This window comes from Bufo bufo, chromosome 9 (assembly GCF_905171765.1).
Source record: "Bufo bufo chromosome 9, aBufBuf1.1, whole genome shotgun sequence".
Lineage (NCBI taxonomy): Eukaryota > Metazoa > Chordata > Amphibia > Anura > Bufonidae > Bufo > Bufo bufo.
The window spans coordinates 164,190,157-164,212,957 of record NC_053397.1 but is presented as its reverse complement, the minus strand read 5'-3'; positions in this window follow the sequence as shown (position 1 = coordinate 164,212,957).

The window sequence follows — 22,801 nt, the reverse complement described above, 5'->3', positions numbered from 1 at the left end:
TCTCACTGGAGTGGAACAGCTGCTGGTAGCCCTGTTCCAGCTCCATCTCCCGGGTCACCAGGTGGACCAGGTCCTGATCAATCTCATGAGTGTCGTCCCAGTTATATCTGCTCTCCCTCCATTCAAAGAGATTACGGAACCGGGCTTGTGTAGGGCTCCCAAACTCCAGCTCTGAAAAAGTCTCCTATAACAAGCCAGGACCATCAAACTCCTCTCCCTCTGGCTTGTCATGCTCAGCTGTCCTGGGTAGGTACTGTGCCCCATACCACCAGAGCACCTGGTAGGCATCTTCCAGCCACAGCTCCTGCCATGCTAGGTGTTCCATTTCCTTTACCCATTCCTCCCGAGGATGCTCTCCCAGGAATGCCATCCGCAGGGTTACTCGCTTCTGCAACCGCTGGTCTTTTGTGGGGAGTCTCTCGTCCCGCAGATACTCCACAAAACCCAGTGCCTGGTACCAGATGCCTTTTGGGGACTGCATCTCGGTCATCCATAACACCCTCATCGTACTCCACTGTTGTTTCCATTCTGTTGCTCTTAGGGTCGCTGTACTGGGACATGCGTTGCCCCCAACTTGTAAATCCACGGAATGGTGTCTCCTGTAGCTGTCCCTATGGCGGTGGGAACGATCCCGCCACTTGCCACCAATGTAACGGAACTCCTGGCACCCCGACCGGGTACCTCCCTTGATGGATGCTCCTAGCGCTTCCAGAGGACTCCAAGTACTCCACTCGACACCGATACCACCACAGGAACAAGGAACAGGAACAGCTCTTACAAGAGCTAGGAGTTATAGCCCGGGGAGTATACACATATAGCAATCCCCACACACATAAGACGAGGCTCTATGTTGAAGGTAAAACAGGAACTCTCTTTACTGAGGGCTACCAGCCCATATTTATGCAGGTCCCCATCTGGTGGACACTCCCTAGGGGGACCAGACGGAAGACTGTGACACAGGACAGATAAGCAGCAATTCAGGACACACAGACACAATACATCCCCACAATGCATCCTGGTTTCCTCCTCTCTGCCCTGGAGACAACCGAGGAGTAATTAAATTATCTCTCAGGACAAAGGGAAATCGCCCTTATAGACGTGGGGACAACAGGACAGAAATCACTATTCAAATTAGAAGACTTATCAATAAACTGCAGTCATTGAGCATGGACTCCCATATTGTTGAGTGGATTAGGCAGTGGCTGAGTGACAGACAACAGAGGGTTGTAGTCAATGGAGAACATTCAAAACAAGGTAATGTTACCAGTGGGGTTCCACAGGGATCTGTACTGGGACCGATTTTGTTTAATATCTTCATAAGTGATATTGCAAAAGGCCTCGCTGGTAAGGTTTGTCTTTTTGCTGATGACACAAAGATATGTAACAGGGTTGATGTTCCTGGAGGGAAACGCCAAATGGAAAAGGATTTAGGAAAACTAGAAGAATGGTCAGAACTCTGGAAACTGAAATTTAATGTGGATAAGTGCAAGATAATGCACCTGGGGCGTAAAAACCAAGGGCAGAATATAGAATATTTGACACAGTCCTGACCTCAGTATCTGAGGAAAGGGATTTAGGAGTAATTATTTCAGAAGACTTAAAGGTGGGAAGACAATGTAATAGAGCAGCACGAAATGCCAGCAGAATGCTTGGATGTATAGGGAGAGGTATAAGCAGTAGAAAGAGTGAAGTGCTTATGCCGCTGTACAGAACACTGGTGAGACCTCACTTGGAGTATTGTGCGCAGTACTGGAGGCCATATCTCCAGAAGGATATAGATACTCTAGAGAGAGTTCAGAGAAGAGCTACTAAACTAGTACATGGATTGCAGGATAAAACTTACCAGGAAAGGTTAAAGGACCTTAATATGTATAGCTTGGAAGAAAGAAGAGACAGAGGGGATATGATAGAAACTTTTAAATACATAAAGGGAATCAACTCGGTAAAGGAAGAGAGCATATTTAAAAGAAGAAAAACTACCACAAGAGGACACAGTTTTAAATTAGAGGGGCAAAGGTTTAAAAGTAATATAAGGAAGTATTACTTTACTGAGAGAGTAGTGGATGCATGAAATAGCCTTCCTGCAGAAGTGGTAGCTGCAAATACAGTGAAGGGGTTTAAGCATGCATGGGATAGGCATAAGGCCATCCTTCATATAAGATAGGGCCGGGGGCTATCCATAGTATTCAGTATATTGGGCAGACTAGATGGGCCAAATGGTTCTTATCTGCCGACACATTCTATGTTTCTATGTTTCTATGTTTAAATATACAATGTCACAACCATTACAGTAAACATAGACATTTAACATATCCCCAGGTCTCAGGTCTGGTCTGAGTGCATATTATTAGGTGAATGGCACTCAGACTACACGAATACAGTAGAATCGCCATGGAGCCAAAGTCTTTCACATAGTCTTTCGTTATCCGAATGGGCTCCATGGCCTAGCTATCTCGGGTATCACTGTTCAAATAGGGCAAGTACCAAATGACACGGCTTTCATGTCTTTGCAGGGGAAAATCAAGTGTTTCAACATGGGGCCATAGTCTAAAGGAAGCAGGCGGGCAACCAGGCTTCTCCAATGCAATGTGGCGAGATTAGTCTTGTCACAGCAATTCCATGGACCATAATTCTTCTCTAAATGATCTGTATATTAAATGACTGAAATCATACAAGATGACAAAAAAACATAAATTTTAAGACATTTTATTTAATGAAGGTTTTATTTCCTGTTGATCATATAGCACCAACATATTCTGCTGTGCTGTACAGGAAATGACCATCATTTACATTCGGGACAATTTGGAATAAAGCCAATTAACCTATCGGTATATTTTTGGATTGTGGGAGGAAACCGGAGTGCCCGGAGGAAACCCACGCGAACACAGGGAGAACATACAAACTCCATGCAGCTGTTGTTCTTGATGGGATCCAGGACCCCAGCGCTACAAGGCAACAGTGCTAACCACTGAGCCACCGTGCTGCCCCAGTAGTAATCAGAAGATGTTACTTTGATGGAAAGTAGAGATTTGAATTCACACAGGTCTTCTGGATGACATATTCCATGTGCTGCCATCTTGGCTCGGCCTACGTCCTGGCTAGTGATGGTCACTGATGGATCTTTTTAGGTGCGGCTCACAAGAATCATCTTGTTGGAACAGGAGCCACACACAAACTTCTCGGTGTCAAGAGATTCCGACCAATGTCCAATTCTAGGGTGAGAGACAACGCTTAGATTAAAGATAAATCTTTAAAGCTCAAACATATCCAAAATTAGTTACAGAACCCCCTTCTTGCCAGTGTTTGGAAATTAGTGAAGCATGCAGTGGTGGTAACATACATCATACATACACAAAAAGCAAAAGGCCAGAAATACCAGAGCACAATCTTCACCCAGCATCAGACTTATGTTCACTCATCATAAAGTTATATGTTACCTCATCTCGCAGCCTGAGCACTGGTAGACCACCGGGTAGTGGTACTCATAAATGTGTGGTACTGAGTAAATGGTGGGAGCTCAGGGTGAGCCAGTGAGGCTTTGGCACAATAATACTGCCATAGTAAGCCATGGACATCATATGACTGTCCATCGAAGATCCAACAGGCAGCATGACACATTTCATGGATCAATATGTCTCTAAGTCGTTCTGAGGACAGAGGAGGACATACTTACAATCAGTACTTAAGACATAACGCAGCAAATCTACACACCGTACATTATGTGAAAACTACCTGCAGAATCGCAGATTTTGTCAGATAACTCAATGATGGCATTGCGATCCCCGTTATTGTCTAGGAAACTGGTGCGACCAGATGTTTTTGTCAGCCTTTTATTCCAGCTGATGTCCATATATGCAGGAAGCTACAGAGGAATGAAGGATACGAAATCAAGGAATGATTCCAGACATACAGGTATATACTAGATACACTAACCCCCCCCCCCCCCCAAGCCTCCATTCAGTGCACCCACATATTGTTTCTCATAATTGTATACCTGGTTTTCAAAGACGGTTTGGTTATAATATTTGTAGAAACGTCTTATCAGCTCCTGCTTGTTCTTATGGAAGTTTGTCACATATTTGGATGTGGGAGAAGACAGATCTTTTAGGAGACAGTAATTGATGGGACGCTCCTGTCTCCTGGTCCTAAAACATAACAGAGATGAGTAATAAGAACTTTGTGCAGGTACACACCTAACACTGCACCAAATCATACTGCCAACTAGTGAGCAGATAACATGAAGCAAGAGAACATGGTTTATATCGAAATAATTTACCTTGCTGTCTCCTGCACAAAACTGAACTGTGGAGAATCTGGCTCTGGAAAATACAACAAATATCCTTATTTACTTCTATGTCATTCAGTTCCGAATCAGTAAAAAGTCTAATTTCTGATTTTACTGGAGAGAGTTAGTGATCATTAGATACCTGACTCTATGTATGGATGTCACGGCTGTATGTGAGCAACAATAGTATACACAGTAAAAGAGCTACTGACCGGACCCAAACTAGGGAGGATAAAGGGTGACCCCTGTCAGACCCTCAAAGCTCTCCCTATGCTGCTAAAGCACATGCCCGGATCCAAATGGCGGAACGAGGCATGCCCACGTGCCTAAGACTGATGACCACTGTAACCCCTACAATAGTGGAAGGGGCACGGCCACCGGTGCCCTACTCAGTATATGGAGGGAACCGTGGCCACCTCAGATCCAGTCAGAAAATAATCAGGTACACAACAATGTCTGTACACTTAGCTGAAGGTGTTGCAGCCGCAGAGAAGACTGATCCAAGGACAGCTGGCAATATCCGGAGTGCTTGCTGCTGCAGAACACAGGTCCAGTGAACTGATAGCTACAAGTGAAGATACTAAAGCAAGAGCTACAACTGAAATGAGAACTATAATCCACGCCCTACAATAGGAGGAGGGGTGGATATAAAGAGAGGGAAATCAAACGCATGAGGAACAGCTGGGAGGAAGGAAACCAAAAGTAAACAGAGCAGTGAGAACTCCTCCCAGCTCTAGTAGTGACATCATCACAGGGGTGGAGAAACAGAGCTGTGAGAACGTCCCAAAGCTCTGGTAGTGACAGTACCCCCCCCCCCCTCTACGGGTGGACTCCGGACACCCAGGACCCACCTTCTCAGGATGAGCCCTATGAAATGCCCTGATGAGGCGAGTGGCTTTAATGTCTGACACCGGAACCCACATCCTCTCCTCAGGACCATAACCCTTCCAGTGAACGAGGTACTGAAGAGAACCGCGGACAATGCGAGAGTCCACAATTCTGGAAACCTCAAACTCCAGATTGCCATCAACCAAAATCGGAGGAGGAGGCAAAGAGGAGGGTACCGTGGGCTGGACATATGGTTTTAAGAGAGATCTGTGAAATACATTATGTATCTTCCAAACCCGTGGAAGATCAAGACGGAAGGCAACAGGATTGATGACTGACAAGATTTTATAAGGCCCAATAAACTTGGGACCCAATTTCCAGGAGGGAACCTTCAGTTTAATATTTCTTGTAGATAACCACACCAGATCACCCACATTCAGGTCCGGACCAGGCACACGTCTCTTATCAGCCACACGCCTATACCTCTGACTCATCTTTTTAAGATTACTCTGAATCTTTTGCCAAATGGTAGACAAAGACGAGGAAAATCTCTCCTCCTCAGGTAAACCAGAAAGAGCCCCTCCCGAGAATGTCCCAAACTGCGGATAGAACCCATATGCACCAAAGAATGGTGACTTATCAGAAGATTCCTGACGACGGTTGTTCAGAGCAAAACTCAGCAAGAGGGAGAAATGAACACCAATCCTCCTGGTTCTCTGCCACAAAACAGCGCAAATATGTCTCCAGATTCTGATTGAGGCACTCAGTCTGACCATTCGACTGCGGGTGAAAAGCAGAAGAGAAGGACAGCCGAACCCCCAGGCGAGAACAGAAAGCCTTCCAGAACCTGGACACAAACTGCGTGCCTCTATCGGAAACAATATCAGAGGGAATGCCGTGCAATTTAACAATATGGTCGACAAAAGCTTGCGCCAACGTTTTAGCATTGGGTAAACCAGGGAAAGGTACGAAATGAGCATCTTGCTAAAACGGTCCACCACCACCAGGATCACCAACTTCCCCGAGGAACGAGGAAGATCCGTGATAAAGTCCATGGACAGGTGTGTCCAAGGACGGGAAGGTATGGGTAACGGGAGAAGAAGGGAACCTGAAGGCCGTGAACGAGGGACCTTAGCGCGAGCGCACGTCTCACAAGCAGCCACAAAACCCTCCACCGACTTACGAAGAGCCGGCCACCAAAATCTCCGAGCAATAAGATCTACCGTGGCTCTACTCCCGGGAGGTGACCAGCAAGAACCGTATCATGATGCTCCTTAAAGAGTTTGTGACGTAGCTCAGGAGGCACGAACAACTTCCCAGAAGGACAACGGGCAGGTGCCTCAGTCTGGGCAGCCTGGACCTCGGCCTCCAAATCGGAATATAGAGCAGAAACAACTACCCCCTCCGCCAAAATGGGACCCGGGTCCTCGGAGTTTCCTCCTCCCGGGAAAACAGCGAGAGAGAGCATCAGCCTTCACATTTTTGATCCCAGGTCGGAATGTAACGACAAAATTGAATCTGGAGAAGAACAGAGACCATCTGGCCTGTCTCGGATTCATACGCCTGGCCGACTCCAAGTATGCCAGATTCTTATGGTCGGTAAAAAACAGTGATAGGGTGCCTGGCCCCCTCCAACCAATGGCGCCATTCCTCGAAAGCCAACTTGATGGCCAACAACTCCCTATCTCCCACATCATAGTTTTTCTCTGCCGGGGAGAGTTTTTTAGAGAAAAAGGCACAGGGTCGCCATTTGGCAGGAGAAGGGCCCTGGGACAAAACCGCACCCACATCCACCTCGGAAGCATCCACCTCAACAATAAAGGTAAGGAAACATCGGGATGCACCAAGACGGGAGCAGACGCCAAAACTCTCTTTAATCTTAGAAAAGGCTGCAAGCGCCTCCTCCGACCAAGAGGAAAAATCCTCCCCCTTTTTTGTCATGTCAGTAAGGGGTTTGACAACAGAGGAATAATTCAAAATGAACTTTCTGTAATAGTTCGCAAAACCCAGAAAGCGCATCAATGCCTTCTGATTCTCAGGAAGCTCCCACTCAAGTACAGCACGGACCTTCTCCGGATCCATGCGAAAACCAGAAGCAGAGAGGAGAAAACCCAGAAAGAAATTGAATCTCCGATACCATAAAAAGACATTTCTCCAGCTTGGCGTACAATTTATTTTCTCGCAGAATCTGCAGAACCTGAAAAAGATGATCCTGATGGGTCTGGAACATCAGGGGAAAAAATCAAAATATCATCAAGATACACCAATACAAATTTCCCCATTAAATGGTAGAAAATACTATTAACAAAATGCTGAAAGACGGCCGGAGCATTCATCAGGCCGAAAGGCATAACGAGATTCTCGAAATGCCCGTTAGGGGTATTAAAGGCCGTTTTCCATTCATCCCCCTCTCTGACCCTGACCAGGTTGTACGCGCCTCTCAAATCCAATTTGGAAAACACCTTGGCCCCAACAATTTGGTTGAAGAGGTCCGGGATCAGAGGAAGGGGATAGGGATCGCGAATCGTGATACGGTTCAGCTCCCTAAAATCTAGGCAAGGTCTCAGAGAGCCATCTTTTTTTTTAACAAAAAAAAAAAAAAACCCGCGACCACAGGTGACTTTGAGGGACGAATATGCCCCTTCTCGAGACTCTCGAGATATAAGTTCGCATTGCGATTCTTTTCCGGTTGTGAGAGATTGTAGAGGCGTGCTTTTGGCAGCTTGGCGCCGGGAATGAGGTTAATGGGACAGTCAAACTCCCGGTGAGGAGGTAGCTCCTGAACACCGCTCTCGGAAAACACGTCCGAGAAAATCAGAGAGAAATGATGGCACAGTTTTAGTAGACACCTCTGCAAAAGTCGCTGTGAGACAATTCTCTCTACAAAAGTCACTCCACTCATTTATTTGCCTTCCTTGCCAATCAATAGTGGGGTTATGTCTAGTGAGCCAGGGTTAACCCCAAAACTAGAGGAGAAGGCAATCCGTAAGGACAAAACAAGATATATCCTCCACATGAATGTCGCCTACAGCTAGCCGGATATTGTGAACAATGCCCTTCAGAGATCTCAGTGAGAGTGGAGCAGAGTCAATAGCAAAAACAGGTATATCCTTTTCTAATGTGCCAACCTGAAAACCATGCATGGCTACAAAATTGAGTGTCAATAAGGCTACTTTCACACTAGCGTTCGGGTGTCCGCTCGTGCGCACCGTTTGAAAGGGGCTCACGAGCGGCCCCGAACGCATACGTCTGGCCCCAATGCATTTCTCAGTGGAGGCGGATCCACTGAGAATGCATCCGCCTGCAGCGCTCAGCCTCCGCTCCGCTCAGTGAGCGGACACCTGAACGCCGCTTGCAGCGTTCGGGTGTCCGCCTGGCCGTGCGGAGGCGGGAGCGGATCCGTCCACACATACAAATGTAAGTCAATGGGGACGGATCCGCTTGAAGATGACACAATATGGCTCAATCTTCAAGCGGATCCGTTCCCCATTGACTTTCAATGTAAAGTCTGAACGGATCCGCTCAGACAACTTTCACACTTAGAAAATTTTCTAAGATTTAATGCAGACGCATCCGTCTGAACGGATGCGAACGTCTGCATTATCGGAGCGGATCCGTCTGATGAAACATCAGACGGATCCGCTCCGAACGCTAGTGTGAAAGTAGCCTAAGATTGACGGGCCGCTCCACTATCGACAAAAATCTCACAAGAAATGACTTTTCTCTCTAGCGCCACCCTGGCAGACAGGAGAACACGGGAACTGCAGGTCAGAGGAGAAAAGCATCAATTCCTACATCAACTTTGCCCAAAGTAGCAGATGAAGCAGAACTTGATGATTTACCTTTTGAGGTTTTTCTCCTATTATCGCTCTTAGTACAGTCAAGAATCTCCTAGACGACAAACATTTGCCAAACATTTGACAACAAAAACACACCATACTCTGAGGACTAAATCCTCTTTTATCAGGGGCAAGTCGACCTAGCTGCATGGGCTCCTCCTCAGAGGGGAGCGAGACAGGATGAGGCCCCTGCACACTGAATGAGTCCGCACCACTGCCCCTAGACTGACAATGGCCTGGACAGAGAGGTCTCGTTTCTTTCTCTTAGACGCCTGTCAAGGCGTACCGCCAATGACATGGCAGACTCTAAGGACGTTGGTCTCTCATGGAAAGCAAACGCATCTTTCAATCTCTCTGAGAGACCATGACAGAACTGACTCCGGAGTGCAGCATCATTCCAACCGAATCAGCTGCCCATCTCCGAAATTCAGAACAATAAAGCTCCGCAGACAGTTTGTTCTGGCATAAAACACGTAAGTTAGATTCGGCCAGAGCAACACGATCCGGGTCATCATAATCTGCCCCAGGGCCACAAAAAATCTTTCCACGGATCGAAGGGAGGGATCCCCTGATGGCAGCGAAAAAGCCCAAGTCTGAGCGTTACCCCTGAGCAGGGAGATGACAATTCTCACCTCTGCTCCTCCTTACCAGAGGAGTGGGGACACAAGCAAAAATGGTAGTTTGCATGCCTCTCTGAAGCGAACAAAATATCTCACCTGCCCCCGGAGAACGTTTCCGGAAGTGAGACCTTTGGCTGCAAACAGACTCCATGAGCGGAGCAGAGCCCAATGCTTGAAGCTGAGTCATAGATTGACGGAGATCCGCTACTTCCAAAGAAAGACCATGCATGCAGTCAACCAGGCCAGATAGCGGATCCATGTCAAAAAAGGACGGTTTTTGGTTGGATTATAATGTCACGTCTGTATGTGAGCAACAATAGTTACACAGTAAAAGAGCTACTGACGCGACCCAAAACTAGGGAGGATAAAGGGTGACCCCTGTCAGACCCTCAAAGCTCTCCCTATGCTGCTAAAGCACATGCCCGGATCCAAATGGCGGAACAAGGCATGCCCACGTGCCTAAGACTGATGACCCCTGTAACCCCTACATAGTGGAAGGGGCACGGCCACCGGTGCCCTACTCAGTATATGGAGGGAACCGTGGCCACCTCAGATCCAGTCAGAAAATATCAGGTACAACAACAATGTCTGTACACTTAGCTGAAGGTGTTGCAGCCGCCAGAGAAGACGGATTCCAAGGACAGCTGGCAATATCGGAGTGCTTGCTGCCAGCAGAACACAGGTCCAGTGAACTGATAGCTACAAGTGAAGATACTAAAGCAAGAGCTACAACTGAAATGAGAACTATAATCCACGCCCTACAATAGGAGGAGGGGTGATATCAAGAGAGGGAAATCAAACGCATGAGGAACAGCTGGGAGGAAGGAAACAAAAGTAAACAGAGCAGTGAGAACTCCTCCCAGCTCTAGTAGTGACATCATCACAAGGGTGGAGATAAACAGAGCTGTGAGAACGTCCCAAAGCTCTGGTAGTGACAATAGCAGGTGGGGACCAGAGCCACCATCCTCGTCTTCAAGGTTCCTTGGAGACCTTGGAATAAGTGATTGAGACTGGAAGAAAGAAAGAAAAAGACCCAAACATGAAACAAAAGAAGTGAATAACAGAGTAAAGACATAATGCACACTAATCCCAGCTAGAAACCCAGAGCCATGGAGCCCTATAGAGAAGAGACAAAATGGTGGAGATACTCCCCCCCCATCATCACCGCTGCCTGTCCTCTGTGTCGGACGCAGGAATTCTGCAGCACTTTTTATTGACCAGTAACTATCATGGAAAAGAGTAAAAAGTGAACCATAAAAAAAAAAAAAAATTGTTTTACATAACATATCTCCCCTACAGAGGTCAGGGGTCAATCCTCCTCGAGAGACGTCGTGGTGATGAGGTGGAGAAAACTGAGTGTGTCCCGTTTTTATGGCCTTTTTTTCACTTGTGATGCTAGCCTTAAGAGGTCATACAAAAAAGTCTCAGCAATGAACACTAGGTGTTGAGGTGGAATGGGCTCCATGGCCTAGCTATCTCGGGTATCACTGTTCAAATAGGGCAAGTACCAATGACCCCGGCTTTCCATACCTTTTGCAGGGGAAAATCAAGCGTTTCAACATGGGGCCATAAAGAAACAGAGAGGCCGGATTTGGCGACCGGGCCTATTTATTCCCAAAATTAATTAGCGTATGTATTGATCCCATGGGACAGAGGGATAAAACTTAGCATTTAATAAAGATAAATTCTAAAATAGGTAGACACTAGAGGATGAGCCTCTACAACAAACAATGTGAAAGACAGCCCTAAAGGCATAGACTGTACATTTATACACAGTGTGGCAAAGATGGTATAAAAAACAGGAACGTTCTCACCCAATTGTAGACCAGGCGTTCTCTCAGAGATGGTTGACGATGGAGACGGACCTGTAGTGCTTGGTAGCCACACTGGAAGGAGATAGGTGTGTGTGCCCCTTTCACGTGGGTGGGTGACAGGGTAATTAACCCTAGAACGCCCTACCTATCTACACGAGGAACTTGCCCCGCAAGGAGCGTCCCCGTCCGGATACCTGACCCTGTGGGGGCAGATTCCCTAATAAACCCTAAAAAATGCTCCCTACGTGTCATGTTTCAGTTCGTGAAAGAAAATCATCAGGGGAGATCAATGGTGGTCACAGGACTATGGATGGGGCCTGTGCGACCAAAGAAAAAGGGGGGAAGATGGTACATAAAGGGATTGTATAGGTCAGTGATGGCTAACCTTGGCACTCCAGCTGTGGTAAAACTACAACCCAAGATGCCCCCCTTGCTTGGCTGCTCTTAGAACTCTATAGAAATAAATGGAGCATGCTGAGAGTCGTAGTTTCACCACAGTTGGAGTGCCAAGGTTAGCCATCACTGGTATAGGTCAATTGTCGCACTGTGTCTTTTAAATGTACTCCAAAAGCCGCCGGTTTTCCCTGTAGCTTCCTACTTCCGGACATGTGACTCTGGTGACAGGAAGTCACATGTCCGGTGGAACGCAGGAAGTGAGCGTGCGTTCCAGCCGGACGCGGCCCGTGGTGCGCGGCGCCAGAGGATGACGCCGCACAGCAGGTGACCGGGATCACATGACCTGGGGGTGGTCACGGGGCGCGCCGAGCCAGGAGAACCACGCCCACCGCCCAGGTGCCGATGTGGAAGCGAGAATATACACAGGGGGCGAATTGGTGTGCAAGGCAAAAAAAAAATTAACACAATGGTGAATGCAATTCACTTAATTGCCAGAGGGACCCAAGGTTAAAAGGATCCATAGTAACATTTAAATAAATGAACCAAACTATTAGAGGCAGGTTCACGTAAACACCGGCCGTAGGAGGGGTATAACCTGCCCAGTGAGGAAAGAGAGAAGTACAGAAGGGAAAAAGAATTAGATGAAACAGCTAAAATTGAGCTGCTCGTTTAGGCCCAGGGGGGTCATTGTTTTCAAATAATATATCCAGCGCAATTCTCGCTGCAGTATGGCACGATCTCAATCTCCTCCACGTTTAGGGGGTAGAATACGATCTATACCCATCACGGAAATACAGGCTTTCCCGTTATGCTGGCTGTGAACATGGTTGGCGACAGGGGTATCTTTGGCTTTAGCTATGTCGCCAAGATGTTCGCCGATACGTCTGCGTATCTCGCGGGTAGTTTTTCCTACGTATCCTCTGCCACATTCACACGACAAGAGGTAAATAACACCACGAGTCCTGCAGTTGATGAAGTGGTGTATGCGATATTCCTTCCCTGTGACCGCACTGCTAAAGTTTTTACCAGATTTTAAATAGGGACAGGCGATACAACCACTACATCTATAGCATCCCTTGACATCGGATTTGAGCCATGTTGAACCTGACACAATAGGTGGGGGTGTGAATTCACTAGACACCAATGTGTCACGGAGGCTGCGTCCTCGACGGTACGTGACATGTGGGTAGTCCCCCACCATTTCTCTCAGATCTGGTCTAGTTGGAGGATACCCCAATTCTTTTGGAGGATGCGTCTAATGTCGCCAGCAGCCCTATCAAAGGTCATGATGGGGCGAATGATTTTAGGGGTGGCACTGTGCACAGTTTGGGGATAAGAAGGGATGTTCTGTCTGAGTGTAGAGCAAACTCAAAAGCTCTCCTCAAGACTTTGTCGGGATAACCGCGCTGTCGGAACCTTGTACGTAGGTCGGCAGCTTGTCTGATGAATTCCCGTTTTGTGGAACAGTTTCTCCTAATCATGAGTACTGTCCCTTGGGAATACCCCGCTTAAGTGGGAGAGGGTGACTGCTCTCCCACCTAAGCAGGGTATTGTTGGACGTCGTTTGCGTAACTCGGCGTCTCCAAGTCACCAGAGGGTTTGAGAGATGAGGACATCAAGGAAAGGTAACCTACTGCCCCCAACCTCACAGGTGAAATGCATGCCGATCTGGTTGTCATTAAACATCTTGACCATTCCAAATGATGAAGATGTCGTCTATGTACCGCGCCCACATGCCAACCTGTCCATAAGAATGGAACGTTCCTCACTGAAGACCAAAGTCTCCTCCCACCAGCCCAGGAACAGGTTAGAGTACGATGGGGCACATGAACACCCCATCGCGGTGCCCCTGAGCTGGTGGTAGAGTCTCCCATTAAAGGAAAAAACGTTGGTGGTCAGGGTGAACTCCAGGAGGAGAGGACGAAGAGGCTGTGGGCGCGGCAATGACAACCACGGGTACTCAGAAAATGCTCAACTGCCTTTATTCCAAGGGTGTGAGGAATGTTGGAGTAGAGGGCCTCCACATCGACACTCGCCAAGAGGCTCGCATTATCGACGTGAATACCCTCCAATTGTTTGAGCAGATGTGTAGTGTCCCGAGTGTACGAAGGTAAGGCAGTGACAAATGGGGCCAGAACGCGGTCCACGTAGATCCCTACATTTTGGGTTAGATTCCCTACCCCTGATACAATAGGACGTCCTTTCAAGGGACGTGTTCCCTTGTGTAACTTGGGCAGACAATAAAATGTCGCCAGACGTGGGTGAATGGGCAGCATAAATTTGTGCTCATCATCAGAAATAATAGACGCGGTTCTAGCTTCATCTAGGATGTTTTTAAGCTGTAGTCTAATTTGTCCAACGGGTTCGCAGATAGAACCTCATATGTGGACGAATCCCTCAGCAGGGCCTCGCACATGTCTGTATATTGACCATGGTCCATGATCACTGTGTTGCCTCCCTTATCGGACGGCTTGATCACTATAGAGTGATCAGTCTCCAAGCTTGATATAGCACTGGCTTGGACCTGGTCAATATTGGAGAAATGCGACGGACGTAAGTTCTCGATCTCCTGCGAGACCGAGCTGAAGAAGACATCCACACATGACAGCTCACCCAGATTCGGGGCATCTTATTGCTTTTCAGCTTTAAGTTGGTAAATGGTCCCTGGCCTTCTTGTCTATCTAGTTCTCCCGTCTAGTCCATACAAGAGGCGGACGTCCGCCAGGATGTCCAAAGGTATGCCTAACTCGCGGCACTGTTTTTTATCCTGAAATTTATGGAACTTGTGCCAACGGAGCTTCCTGACAAAAAGATTTAAATCCCTAAAGGTGTCAAAGTGATTGAAAGAAGGGGTGGGGACAAAGGAAAGACCTAGTTGTAGGACCTCTATCTCGGTGGAACTGAGACTGCGGGATGAGATTGACTACTTGTGGACCTAAGGGTTTGGAGGTAGCTGCATACGGTTCCGCAGTGGATATGTCTGCTGCGGAATTGGTGGGCCCTGGTATTGACCCGTCCCTCCTAAAAAACGGGGTTAGGGTACCTTGATATTGACCCCGCCCTTGGGAATTCCCTCTTTGTCGCCCCGGCGGTTTCCTCCCCGGGATGACGGTCTGGAGCCCTTGGATGTATTGTCGGAGTCAGAGCAGTCGGTGTCAGTTGATGACTGTTCAGTTTGGGCTCCCGTAGGCTCCCTCCTGCAATAGAAGAGTAGACTCTATTATCTTTGAAATCAGCCAGATCCCTCACAAACTGCCGATGTTTGCGCTCCTTGAGATGGTATTGATACTTCTCAAGGAGGTTCTGAAGTTGTTTCTCTTTATTCGCAAACTCGGCTTCCTGCGAGAAGATCTGGGCGGATTCAATACTTGTGCTCAACTTTTTCTCAAGTTCTCTAGGTTGTTTTTCTCTTCTATAAGAAGGAGGCGCATTAGTCTCAGGGAGCTTTCAGTAGCTTCCTTTTCCCATTTACTAAGGAAGCCTGGGTTACGAAATCTAACTCCTGGTAAGAGTGCAATCCTGAGACCTCTAGGCACAATGCTGTGCTTAAGGTAGCTCTCCAAGCTTTGCACCTCCCACCAGGAGAGAATTTGGTCCTTATATATATCGGTCAATTCTTTAAATGCTGCGTTGAACGATGCAGTGTACTTTTTCTGCGAGAATTCCTTTTCTGAAAAGATCTCTCTAGCCTCAGTAAGCCAGTTTTCTGCACTAAAGCCAGTGGCAAGAAAACCTGCCATGCTTGGTAAGAGATATGTAGTAAATAAACAGAGAGGCCGGATTTGGCGACCAGGCCTATTTATTCCCAAAATTAATTAGCGTATGTACTGATCCCGTGGGACAGAGGGATAAAACTTAGCATTTAATAAAGATAAATTCTAAAATAGGTAGACACTAGAGGATGAGCCTCTACAACAAACAATGTGAAAGACAGCCCTAAAGGCATAGAATGTACATTTATACACAGTGTGGCAAAGATGGTATAAAAAACAGGAACGTTCTCACCCAATTGTAGACCAGGCGTTCTCTCAGAGATGGTTGACGATGGAGACGGACCTGTAGTGCTTGGTAGCCACACTGGAAGGAGATAGGTGTGTGCCCCTTTCACGTGGGTGGGTGACAGGGTAATTAACCCTAGACAGCCCTAAGAAAAGGGGGCAGGGGCTAGTACGCTCTACCTATCTACACGAGGAACTTGCCCCGCAAGGAGCGTCCCCGTCCGGATACCTGACCCTGTGGGGGCAGATTCCCTAATAAACCCTAAAAAATGCTCCCTATGTGTCATGTTTCAGTTCGTGAAAGAAAATCATCAGGGGAGATAAATGGTGGTCACAGGACTATGGATGGGCCTGTGCGACCAAAGAAAAGGGGGGAAGATGGTACATAAAGGGATGTTATAGGTCAATTGTCGCACTGTGTGTGTAGCCAATCAGGCTGAATCACACAGGACATGACCGCATCAGCAGTTTCTATCAAAAAGTGTATATAGATGCACCAGTGGGTGCCATCTATAATAGATAGAAAAGAAAAGTCACAGGATAGTCAATCCAAGGGGCGGGCTGTCGGCAGAGTGTACTCACCACCCTGTGTCTTTTAAATGTACTCCAAAAGCCGCCGGTTTTCCCTGTAGCTTCCTACTTCCGGACATGTGACTCTGGTTCATTTATTTAATTGTTACTATGGATCCTTTTAACCTTGGGTCCCTCTGGCAATTAAGTGAATTGCATTCACCATTGTGTTCATTTTTTTTTGCCTTGTACACCAATTCGCCCCCTGTGTATATTCTCGCTTCCACATCGGCACCTGGGCAGTGGGCGTGGTTCTCCCGTCTCGGCGCGCCCCGTGACCAGCCCCTGGTCATGTGATCCCGGTCACCTGCTGTGCGGCGTCATCCTCTGGCGCCGCGCACCACGGCCCGCGTCTGGCTGGAACGCACGCTCACTTCCTGCGTTCCACCGGATATGTGACTTCCTGTCAACAGAGTCACATGTCCGGAAGTAGGAAGCTACAGGGAAAACCGGCGGCTTTTGGAGTACATTTAAAAGACACAGGGTGGTGAGTACACTCTGCCGACAGCCCGCCCCTTGGATTGACTATCCTGTGGCTTTTCTTTTCTATCTATTATAGATGGCACCCACTGGTGCATCTATGTACACTTTTTGATAGAAACTGCTGATGCGGTCATGTCCTGTGTGATTCAGCCTGATTGGCTACACACACTGTGCGACAATTGACCTATACCATCCCTTTATGTACCATCTTCCCCCCTTTTTCTTTGGTCGCACAGGCCCCATCCATAGTCCTGTGACCACCATTGATCTCCTGATGACTTTCTTTCACGAACTGAAACGTGACACGTAGGGAGCATTTTTTAGGGTTTATTAGGGAATCTGCCCCCACAGGGTCAGGTATCCGGACGGGGACGCTCCTTGCGGGGCAAGTTCTTCGTGTAGATAGGTAGGGCGTACTAGCCCCTGCCCCCTTTTCTTAGGGCTGTCTAGGGTTAATTACCCTGTCACCCACCCACGTGAAAGGGGCACACACACCTATCTCCTTCCAGTGTGGCTACCAAGCACTACAGGTCCGTCTCCATCGTCAACCATCTCTGAGAGAACGCCTGGTCTACAATTGGGTGAGAACGTTCCTGTTTTTTATACCATCTTTGCCACACTGTGTATAAATGTACAGTCTATGCCTTTAGGGCTGTCTTTCACATTGTTTGTTGTAGAGGCTCATCCTCTAGTGTCTACCTATTTTAGAATTTATCTTTATTAAATGCTAAGTTTTATCCCTCTGTCCCACGGGATCAGTACATACGCGAACATGGGGCCATAGTCTAAAGGAAGCAGGCGGCAACCAGGCTTCTCCAATGCAATGTGGCGAGATTGGTCTTGTCACAGCAATTCCATGGGCCATAATTCTTCTCTAAATGATCTGTATATTAAATGACTGAAATCATACAAGATGACAAAAAAACGTAAATTTTAAGACATTTTATTTAATGAAGGTTTTATTTCCTGTTGATCATATAGCACCAACATATTCTGCTGTGCATTACAGGAAATGACTATCATTTATATTCGGGACAATTTGGAATAAAGCCAATTAACCTATCAGTATATTTTTGGATTGTGGGAGGAAACCGGAGTGCCCGGAGGAAACCCACGCGAACACAGGGAGAACATACAAACTCCTGCAGCTGTTGTTCTTGATGGGATCCAGGACCCCAGCGCTGCAAGGCAACAGTGCTAACCACTGAGCCACCGTGCTGCCCCAGTAGTAATCAGAAGATGTTACTTTGATGGAAAGTAGAGATTTGAATTCACACAGGTCTTCTGGATGACATATTCCATGTGCTGCCATCTTGGCTCGGCCTACATCCTGGCTAGTGATGGTCACTGATGGATCTTTTTAGGTGCGGCTCATAAGAATCATCTTGTTGGAACAGGAGCCACACACAAACTTCTCGGTGTCAAGAGATTCCGACCAACGACCAATTCTAGGGTGAGAGACAACGCTTAGATTAAAGCTCAAACATATCCAAAATTAGTTACAGAACCCCCTTCTTGCCAGTGTTTGGAAATTAGTGAAGCATGCAGTGGTGGTAACATACATCATACATACACAAAAAGCAAAAGGCCAGAAATACCAGAGCACAATCTTCACCCAGCATCAGACTTATGTTCACTCATCATAAAGTAATATGTTACCTCATCTCGCAGCCTGAGCACTGGTAGACCACCGGGTAGTGGTACTCATAGGTGTGGTACTGAGTAAATGGTGGGAGCTCAGGGTGAGCCAGCGAGGCTTTGGCACAATAATACTGCCATAGTAAGCCATGGACATCATATGACTGTCCATCGAAGATCCAACAGGCAGCATGACACATTTCATGGATCAATATGTCTCTAAGTCGTTCTGAGGACAGAGGAGGACATACTTACAATCAGTACTTAAGACCTAACGCAGCAAATCTACACACCGTACATTATGTGAAAACTACCTGCAGAATCGCAGATTTTGTCAGACAACTGAATGATAGCATTGCGATCCCCGTTATTGTCCAGGAAACCGGTGCGACCAGATGTTTTTGTCAGCCTTTTATTCCAGCTGATGTCCATATATGCAGGAAGCTACAGAGGAATGAAGGATACGAAATCCAGGAATGATTCCAGACATACAGGTATATACTAGATACACCAACCCTACCCCCCCAAGCCTCCATTCACTGCACCCACATATTGTTTCTCATAATTGTATACCTGGTTTTCAAAGACCGTTTGGTTATAATATTTGTAGAGACGTCTTATCAGCTCCTGCTTGTTCTTATGAAAGTTTGTCACATATTTGGATGTGGGAGAAGACAGATCTTTTAGGAGACAGTAATTGATGGGACGCTCCTGTCTCCTGGTCCTAAAACATAACAGAGATTAGTAATAAGAACTTCGTGCAGGTACACACCTAACACTGCACCAAATCATACTGCCACCTAATGAGCAGATAACATGAAGCAGAGAACATGGTTTATATAGAAATAAATTACCTTTCTGTCTCCTCCTGCACAAAACTGAACCGTGGAGAATCTGGCTCTGGAAAATACAACAAATATCCTCATTTACTTCTATGTCATTCAGTTCCGAATCAGTAAAAAGTCTAATTTCTGATTTTACTGGAGAGAGTTAGTGATCATTAGATACCTGACTCTATGTATAGCAGGTGGGGACCAGAGCCACCATCCTCGTCTTCAAGGTTCCTTGGAGACCTTGGAATAAGTGATTGAGACTGGAAGAAAGAAAGAAAAAGACCCAAACATGAAACAAAAGAAGTGAAATAACAGAGTAAGGACATAATGCACTAATCCCAGCTAGAAACCCAGAGCCATGGAGCGCCCTATAGAGAAGAGACCGGTCACCTGGTGGAGATACTCATCACCGCTGCTGTCCTCTGTGTCGGACGCAGGAATTCTGCGGCACTTTTTATTGACCAGTAACTATCAAGGAAAAGAGAAAAAATTCGAACATTTAAAAAAAAAAAATTGTTTTACATAACATATCTTCTCATTATTCTGGGTAAATTCTAGAATATACCTGGTGTAGTATATGACTGGCCCTGAGGGTAGACCAGAGGAACCTCTATGTCAAGTGGTAGTAGTAGAGTTATCAGAACCATTGGGCCCCACTGTATGGGCTTAAAAAAAAAACTGTTGGCATTGTGCGCATTACTAGGGCTTAACCCACTTATGTGCTGATATATGGTCACTGATATATGGGCACTGATATGATTGGGTGACGGCTTGGAACCATAAGGAAAAACTAAAACTGAACATTAATTTGTTTCATAGAGCTGAAGAAGTGGCTTCAAAATCAGTCCCTCTTTTCGGCCCAAGTTTCCCCAGTCTGACACTGGTATAAGGGATGTGTCTCATACTGGTATAACTGGGTTTATCCCCAAGTTACTGGATGTAAACCAGAATACTGTTGTGACTGTGTGGCTGTAGAGAAGTCTTTATATTACATGTATGATGTGACCGCGCCATAGACAACATATTTACAGAATCCATCACTCACCTGGTCATCACGGCCACAGTCGTCTGTATCAGACTCGATGACAAAGCGATGTTTGCGCTTACATTTAAACATTTTGCTCAGTAGAAAAGCAAAATCCTCACTTCACAAACTTTATCACCCTCAAGGAATGTGGCCAGAACCAGAACTTTTATCAGCTCTTCATATTATGACATCACGACTTGTGTGACATCATCATTCTATATTATTACTCATGGAACACAATTAGCAACCAATCACACCACAGCTTTCATTTCATATTTTGCTTAAAAAATGAAAGCTGAACTGTGATTGGTCGCTATGGGTAACAATGACAGTTTTTCTTTTAGACAATTTTCATAAATCTCTCCATTAACTCTTAATAGCTTTATATTAGGGCTTTGTTATGACGGTATATAGGCATGAAGCTAGTATTCCACATTTGAGTGCTAGGCCCAGGGACATAGTGAGGCACATGGCCTGGGTACTGGGTGCAAGTGTAGAAGGAAAGGTACCGCCAATGACAAGAGGAAGTCATTTTCACTTTAAAAAGGCGCCGTATGACTATATATTGCACGGTCCAGAAAAGATTAGCGCAAACCTACAATGTAGCTGCCATTTTCATCTCCTGGGAAAAACTGTTGTCAGAGGGGTGACAAACTGAATGTTTGCCTCGTTTAAAGGGCATCTGTCAGCAGATTTGTACCTATGACACTGGCTGACCTGTTCCATGTGCACTTGGCAGCTGAAGGCATCTTGGTTGGTCCCATGTTCATATGTGCCCGCATTGCTGAGGAAAATGATGTTTTACAACTTGCAAATTGGTATCTAGGAGTAACAGGGGTGTTGCTATTTGTGCACCCTTTGCACTTTGATTGATATGGCCGGGTGTGATCACGTTTTCACTGCCTGGTCCTGTCAATCAGTCAAGTGCAGAGGGTGTGACAGTTGCAGAGAGAGCTGAGCCTCTAGGTGTAATGGCAACGCCCCCCATTGCTCCAATCTAGAGGCTCATTTGCATATATGAAAACATAATTTTTTTCATCAATTCTGGCACATATGAACATGGGACCAACACATGCCTTCAGCTGCCAAGAGCACATGTAATAGGTCAGCCAGTTAACAGGTACAAACCTGCTGACAGATGCCCTTTAAGGGAAACACCTTTCTCTGTGGAAGAGTGCCTGAACAATAGGTTCTAATTACTTGCAAAAGTGCGTCATTCTTCTGTTTGTTTTCCCGTGTGCCAATCCCTGCCTGTTTACTGTATTTGAATCTTTACTGCCTGACCTGACCTGACCTCTTCCTGTTCTTTTTATTGATGTGTGCTGCTTGGATGGAATATCAACTGGTGCCACTAACTGTATTCATACTTACCAACATTTTAGAACATTTAATCTCTGCCCCTTGGACCTCCCCAAAATGCATGTATGTGTATATATAGATAATAAAACAGCAGACATCTGAAAGTGGCCCAGGGTAACGCTCACATGGAAGACCCCTGATTTTTGCCTATTTATTTATATATATGACGAACTTGTGGTAGATCGGTGACCTGATGACTATTAGTTTATACACTGCAGCCAATCTGAACAAGCGGACTTGTCATGTAGAGCATAGAGGGGAGGCAAATCAGTAGACTGAGACTATATGATGGCAAGAAATGTAATCAGACTACTGAAATCTACCATAACATCTTATTTTGTTTACTCAGGAAGGAGAAAGATTCAGAATTTCATACATCAATGCTGAGGGGGCAGAAAAAGAGAATTGTGATCTATCCTCAGCTTCTGTGACAGAAAATCACAAAAAAGAGAGGACTAGAGCTGAGCAGACTAAAACTGGTCAATCATCAGATCCTTAGTGGGGCCATCATTGGGGTCATGTGATCAACCTATATCAACTGCGCCAGGCTCCAGGATTTGAAGACTTTGCTCCGGGAAGCCCATAAAGGACCAATCAACTTACAGGAAGCTATCCATGAGCATGTGTCCATGCACCAATCCCAGCAGAAAGATCTGGAGGACCTCATTGTGGCATTACATTAAACATGGTCCCTGCTGCTCTGCCACTATCCAGGGTGTACCTAGCCTTTCTGCTGCCTGAGTCCCCAAACCCACTCCACCCCAAACACACTCTTTCCAAATTCTCATTCCAACCCCTCTCTCAGCCCTAAAATTAAACCTCAGCAGAAAGAAGAAGAAGGCTGTGTGCAGCTTTGCAAGGATAAAGACCACCATGGTGGCTTTGAAGAAAACTATATTTACATTTCGGGGTTGCACTAACCCCATCATAAGGTAAGTAACACTATAGTTAAAACAAGACTAAAAGTGGCATTTAAAATGTGCATTTTGACACCAAGAGACAGGGAAGGTGGGGGGGGGATGAGTAGGTGAATGATAAGATGGGAGGGGCAGATATTTGAGCCCTAGATGAACAAATAGGTAATAATGGCAATATATGATATATAAATACA